Raw genomic sequence first — 7,619 nt, 5'->3', positions numbered from 1 at the left:
CTGCGAGCAGCTGTGTCTTTATTTCTTATCTTCTTCTGGCTTCTCATTTTGTCAGAAATCCCTGGTGTTTTTTCTTTTAACAATCACACAGTGAATAGAGACAAGAATTCACACCTGTCCACATCTGACTCCTCTGTTCACGCTGCCCACAGCACAGATAAATCCACCTGATCCCACTGACTCCGACATGTGTTCACACCTGCTGAAGCAGGAAATCAGGCATGGTTACAATTTAGTAGGCGTCCATTGAAGCTGCTGTCGGACATGAACTGAATACAAATGTCCGAGTGAGACTCTCCACAGTTTCACCTCCTGACACTTTGCGAACACGTTGGATGAGGTGGGCGTGGCTGACAGGCTGCGTGAGTACTGAATGATGACTTTACTGAATTTAAAAAGCCACCTGATTTTTATCTGCACCAACAAAACTTCTAATAATCCAGACACGTTCACAGCAACTCAGAAATCTCCGTTCAGGTGACGAACAGCAGAACGTAACATATTAATTCCACTGCGGAGATCACATTGTCTTCATTCTGACAGATTTGTATTTGTCAGTTTTGTGTCTGACGCATGTTAGAAACTTCATCAACACGCGCTCGTTGTGAATCCTCCAGATAATCTCCTGATGTGTCTCTCACTCATCCAGAGATCTGGATGTTTGATTTGGAGGCTGGCTGGAGAAACTGCAGCACCTGGACATTTGTGTTTTCACATAAAGCCCCTCCCGACAATTTCAGGAGATCATCTAGAGTTCAGTGAAGGTCTGTAAGCAGCCTTCCAAACATTAATTCTGACAGATTTCTTCTTTACACCTCAGCTTCACATTGGCCTTGGTTCCTCATATATAGGCTATATTTATACATATACTGTATATATGCGCAGGAAAAGCACACTTCATGTTTTGTTCCACAACTGATTAAGAAGGGTTAGGGTTAGTGACTGGCTCTAAATTAACTCTTTTCCATCTTGGACAATCACGAGCACCCTCTCCATCACCTAGTGAACAGAGCGGAGCACTTTCTCCAACAGAACTCTTTCCTGCCCAAAGCAATAAGACTAAACTTCACCTCTGTCAAAAGGTGAACCCTCAAAACCATGAGCCCTAGAGTTTCTGTCCACACCAAAACTCTCTGATTACTCCTGCAATAACTGTGAATGTATTCTTTGCACATATCATATTCATATTTGACTGCACATCTTATATTCATATTTTATTTTAGTCATGTTCCTAACTTTACCTTTCAGACAACTACTGCAATTTTGCATCTTGTCTCTTTTGTCATCTTTTGTATTTAGTCTTTTGTTCTTCGCTCTATGTGCAATGCCCTTGACCTGCTGCTGTGACACAATAATTCCCCAATTGGGATCAATAAAGTACATCCATCCATATATCTATCTATCTATCCATCCATCGATCCATCCATCCATATATCTATCAATCACATTCTTGTGCCAGTTGTCTAGTGGAACACAAGGCCATTACCAGCTCTAAAACATCAATGTAGTGCTAGAGGGAAAAATAGAGGGAAACATGAAATAACATGAAATAACAGCATCTCCTGCTCATGGGCTTCAGTAATCTTCACTTACACAAGCAAACAGCAGCTTGTTAAACACACAACTGTTTCCCCCCGAGGGAAGGAGAGCAGGTCGATACACCTCGCCTCCTGGTTTTGGAGAGAATAGTTTATTTTTAATCCAGTGAGCGAGCAGCTGCTGCATTAACACACAACCACACACACACTCACCTGCTGACAGCTTATTAGAGCTGTTGCCAGGGAAGAGCCTGAGTGTGTGCAAAAATTATGGGGATGTGTGTTTGAGTGTGTGTGTGTGTGTGTGTGTGTGTGTGTGTGTGTGTGTGTGTGCGTGTTGACCTTTGTCTCAGTGTCCAGGTTGTTAAGAAACTATTTAGCTCCATTAAATCCAGAGCTATCCTCATCGATCTTCCTCTGCTCCTTAGGATTTGTTTCCATCTGCTTTTATTCATTGGCTCATTAAAAAGGGACATAACACATTAATACACATTACATTACATTGTCATCGTTAGCCAATAAATCTGTCCTTTCTCCCATTTTTCATTTGAGCCTCTGAATCCTGACAAACTCCCAACTTGTTCTTCTCCTCCTCTTCTCCTCTGTTTCATTTGCTCCTCTTCTCCCCTTTCAAAAACAGAGTGAAGTTCATCTTTAATCAACTGATTAAATATTGAACCATCATTTGTTTTACTGTGAAGTGAGAAATATATAAACACCCTCTGCAACTCACAAAGCTTTTTCTCTATATGCTATAAAGTGTTAAAACCTTGAACTGCATCAAAGATCAATATTGATCGCATGACCATTTAAAGGTGGATCATCTCTCATGCTGGAGCTCTGCAGGAGGTTGGAATGGTGCTGGATGATCTGACACAGTTTTGTCTTGTCGCTGCTCGGCTGCAGCTTCTCTGTCCACTGAGTCACCACATCAGCACCACTTCAACACATTAGTGCTGCTCCTCTCATCTTCTTCTCTTTCACCTCCTCCCTCTTTTCTTCCCTTTTAGCAGCAGGGACCAAATTTCTAAATGGGAAATTCATTGTCAGTCTGTGAGTCTGTCGATCTTATGTGTGTGTTTTCTTGGTCCTCTACAGAGATACTAGCTGCCGACACAAGAGACGAAAAATTCATGAAAAGTTTTACACATAAAGATCTGTTTCTGAAATAAAAGTGATAAACTTTTCTCACTTTTGCATCACGTGTTCCCTAAGAAAAAAACCCGCTAATAATCTGCAACTCAGTGCAACTCTGCAGCTCGGTGTTACTCTGCAGCTCGGTGTTGCTCTGCAGCTCGGTGTTGCTCTGCAGCTCGGTGTTGCTCTGCAGCTCAGTGAGACTCTGCAGCTCGGTGTTGCTCTGCAGCTCGGTGTTACTCTGCAGCTCGGTGTTGCTCTGCAGCTCAGTGAGACTCTGCAGCTCGGTGTTGCTCTGCAGCTCGGTGTTACTCTGCAGCTCAGTGAGACTCTGCAGCTCAGTGTGACTCTGCAGCTCGGTGTTACTCTGCAGCTCGGTGTTGCTCTGCAGCTCGGTGTTACTCTGCAGCTCGGTGTTGCTCTGCAGCTCGGTTGCTCTGCAGCTCGGTGTTGCTCTGCAGCTCGGTGTTGCTCTGCAGCTTGTGGTTCTGCAGCTCGGTGTTGCTCTGCAGCTCGGTGTTACTGTTACTCTGCAGCTCAGTGTTACTGTTACTCTGCAGCTCAGTGTTACTGTTACTCTGCAGCTCAGTGTTACTCTGCAGCTCAGTGTTACTGTGCAGCTCAGTGTTACTCTGCAGCTCTACTCTGCAGCTCAGTGTTACTCTGCAGCTCAGTGTTACTCTGCAGCTCGGTGTTACTCTGCAGCTCAGTGTTACTGTGCAGCTCAGTGTTACTCTGCAGCTCAGTGTTACTCTGCAGCTCAGTGTTACTCTGCAGCTCGGTGTTACTGTTGCTCTGCAGCTCAGTGTTACTCTGCAGCTCGGTATTACTGTTACTCTGCAGCTCGGTATTACTGTTACTCTGCAGCTCGGCGTTACTCTGCAGCTCGGCGTTACTGTTGCTCTGCAGCTCGGTGTAATGTGTGGAGAAGAATGAATGGTAACCCAAACTTTCTCACAAACTTAAAGTCCATACTGGCATTTTAACACAGCTCTTTTATGTGAAGTTTTTTTGGAGCCGTTTTAAAGAAAGGAAACAATTTTCTTTCTTTGAGACTGTGGTGGGATTATGGAAACGTTGAGATAAAGCAGCTCTGTCAACACTTAATGTCACAAGAGACATTAACAGATCTATGGAGGATAGAGACTGAAAATGTGGAATTGCAGAGTTTAGTAGAATCCACTGGAAATCGAGACATCACATTAAATGACCTTCTAGGCACCAAGACTCAGGGGGCGCTGGTCTGGTCACGCTTCCAGAATGCAGTGCTTATGGATGCACTGTCAAGTCTTTCTTTGGCTTAGAGAAGAACAACGCACAGAGCAGGTTCATTCATGCTCTGCGTTCTGCCACTGGACAGGAACTGAGAGACACCAAAGATATACGGACATGAGCAGTGTCTTTTTACTCTGAGCTTTACCACAGTGAATATCAAGAGGAAGAGGAAACATTTGATTCCATCTGTGGAAGTTTGCCCAGAGTCCCTGACGAAATCACTGCTGAGCTGGAGGAACCACTGGTGATACAACAACTCTTCACCGCCATGCAGGGCATGGAGGGGGGGAAGGCCCCTGGTATCGACAGGATTACAGTTGAGTGTTATACAGAGTTCTGGTAAGAATTGGGTGAAGACCTTTTAACTGTTTTTAACAAGAGTTTTACAGACATGTTGCTGCCAATAAGCTGCAGGAAAGCAGTAATAACTCTCCTGCCCAAAAAAGGAGACCTGCAAGAGATAAAAACTGTCGTCCTGTGTCCCTTCTCTGCACGGATTACAAAATCTTAAGCAAAGCGCTGACAAATTGTCTGAGAGAGGTGATGGACCCAGTGTCCTTAATTTGGGATATTTTGGACATCTCTAGTTCTTTGGGCATAAAAACTGGTCTAACACCAGGTTCCCGGTTCTTGTCAGACAAGCTGCAGAGTCTTTAACGACTTCCTGCTGGAGCCTGATAATAAGGAATTACAATAAGGACGAGGACAGACACAAACATCTGAAGCTATTGGAAGGTCATTAGTGACTTTAACCAGGACTGTCTCCGTGCTGTGATTGGCTCTAAACCCCGACTGAAAGTCTTCACGTTACTTTCCTGGAGAAACTCTCACAGCTGATTGGCTAAGATTTTCAGCACAGTTGTTGGAGCGCTGCTCCCTTTCTAGTTTTCTTGACGCTTGTTTTAATTCATGTGTGTTGGAATTATACCAGGGAGCTTACATTTAACAGGTAACATTTGTTTGGATTTTTACAAGTTTTTAAAAATCTAAAAATCTCTCTCTCTCTCGCTCTCTCGCTCATTGTGGGAACTGTTGGTTTCTCTATAATTTTTAAGGTCATGACCTTCTATGAAAAGAGCCTTGAGATAATGTTTATTATGATTTGGTGCGATACAAATAAAATTGTATTGAATAAGATGGATAATATCATTAAACAAAGGCTGATGATTACAATTATTGTTTATAATTTGGTATTCTGTGCAGTTGAACAGGTAAATAAAATGCTTTTTACCTTTAGAGGGTTAAGTGTGTTGTCACTTTTCTATTCACAAACATTACAGAGCTGACCTCCACCTCTACCATGGCAACCTCTTTTCTTCACCCCCCCATTTGCTCGGCTTAACGTAGCTGCAGCCTTAGTTTTGCAGTCGTCCCTGACTTATTGTGAGGTCTATTGATCTGCTTCTGATTTATTCAGAGAGTGACCCTATTATTAGGGCCAAGCACCAACTATTGGTAATCCTCCCATTCTTCTTCTTCTGCTAAATAAATTGGCTTTTACCCCAAAAGCCAATTTATTTAGCAGAAGAAGAAGAATGGGAGGATTACCAATAGTGGAAAAACGACATTGAGGAACTTGGATTTCAGTTTTTTTCAGATTATTTTACCAAAAAACACTAAACACTGCAAAAAAAACGAACAAAATGGGTCTACAAGGTAACATTGGTAACACATTTCCCAAATTCTTAAAACAAGCAAAACCAACAACATCAAATTCAGAGAAGCAACTGAAGGTGTTGATCCTCTGACAGCAAACCACAAAGTGAACCAGGAAACCAAACCTTCTTATAAACCCTCCTCAGCTGAGGGAGATCTCAGGTGAAGCCCATTGCTCCTGATGAGCTGAGGAACCTGTGACCTGGATTCTGATCTTCATATGATCTCTATATGCATCTGCCAATCGACTTGCTGCTCCCTCACTGCGAAATAACCACTCAACAAAATCACCACCGTTTGTTGTCCTGGCTCCTAAACGGTGGAACAAGCTCCACATCAACATCAGCACAGAAAGTCCTCACATCTTCCTCCAGACTGAAGACACATCTCTTCAGACTATTCTTGTTGTTCTGGGTTTGTAGTAAGTCACTTTGGATAAAAGCCTTAGCTAAATTAAATGTAATGTAATGTAATATGATCTCCATATGATCTTTATATGATCTCTATATGATCTCCATGTGATCTCCATGTGTTCTCCTGATCTCCATGTGATCTCATGTGATCTCCATGTGATCTCTATATGATCTCCATGTGATCTCTATATGATCTCCATGTGATCTTATGTGATCTCTATGTGATCTATGTGATCTCCATATGATCTCCATGTGATCTGTATGATCTCCATTTGATCTCTATGTGATCTCCATGTGATCTCCATGTGATCTCCATGTGATCTCCATGTGATCTCCATGTGATCTCCATGTGATCTCTATGTGATCTCCATGTGATCTCTATGTGATCTCCATGTGATCTCCATGTGATCTCCATGTGATCTCCATGTGATCTCCATGTGATCTCCATGTGATCTCTATGTGATCTCCATGTGATCTCCATGTGATCTCCATGTGATCTCTATGTGATCTCCATGTGATCTGATCTCCATGTGATCTCCATGTGATCTCCATGTGATCTCTATGTGATCTCTATGATCTCCTGTTCATGTGATCTCCATGTGATCTCTAAGTGATCTCCATGTGATCTCCATGTGTCTCCATGTGATCTCTACGTGATCTCCATGTGATCTCCATATGATCGATCTTCATGTGATCTCCATGTGATCTCCATGTGATCTCCATGTGATCTCTATGTGATCTCCATGTGATCTCCATGTGATCTCTATGTGATCTCCATGTGATCCTATGTGATCTCCATGTGATCTCTATGTGATCGCCATGTGATCTCCGTGTGATCTCCATGTGATCTCCGTGTGATCTCCATGTGATCTCTATGTGATCTCCATGTGATCTCTATGTGATCTCCATGTGATCTCCATGTGATCTCCATGTGATCTCTACGTGATCTCCATGTGATCATGTGGTTGATCTATATGATCCATGTCATCTTCTTCCATGTGATCTGTTTGTGATCTCTATGTGATCTCCATGTGATCTCCATGTGATCTCCATTGGTCTGAATGATCTCTATGTGATCTCTATGTGATCTCCATGTGATCTATTCCATGTGATCTGTACGTGATCTCCATGTGATCTCCATGTGATCTCCATGTGATCTCCATGTGATCTCCATGTGATCTGTACGTGATCTCCATGTGATCTCCATGTGATCTCCATGTGATCTTCTATGTGATCTCCATGTGATCTCCATGTATTCTGATCTTCATGTGATCTCTATGTGATCTCCATGTGATCTCCGTGATCTCCATGTGATCTCCATGTGATCTCTATGTGATCTCCATGTGATCTGTATGTGATCTCTATGTTGATCTCTATGTGATCTCTATGTGATCTCCATGTGATCTCTATGTGATCTCCATGTGATCTCTATGTGATCTCCATGTGATCTCTATGTGATCTCCATGTGATCTCTATGTGATCTCTCTATCTCATCTCCATGTGATCTCTACGGGATCTCTATGTGATCTCTATGTGATCTCCATGTGATCTCTATGTGATCTTATTGATCTCTGTGATCATGTGTGATCTCTATGTGATC

This window comes from Hippoglossus stenolepis, chromosome 6 (assembly GCF_022539355.2).
Source record: "Hippoglossus stenolepis isolate QCI-W04-F060 chromosome 6, HSTE1.2, whole genome shotgun sequence".
Taxonomy (NCBI): domain Eukaryota; kingdom Metazoa; phylum Chordata; class Actinopteri; order Pleuronectiformes; family Pleuronectidae; genus Hippoglossus; species Hippoglossus stenolepis.
The sequence above is the reverse complement of the archived record's forward strand: the minus strand, read 5'-3'. Positions refer to the sequence as shown.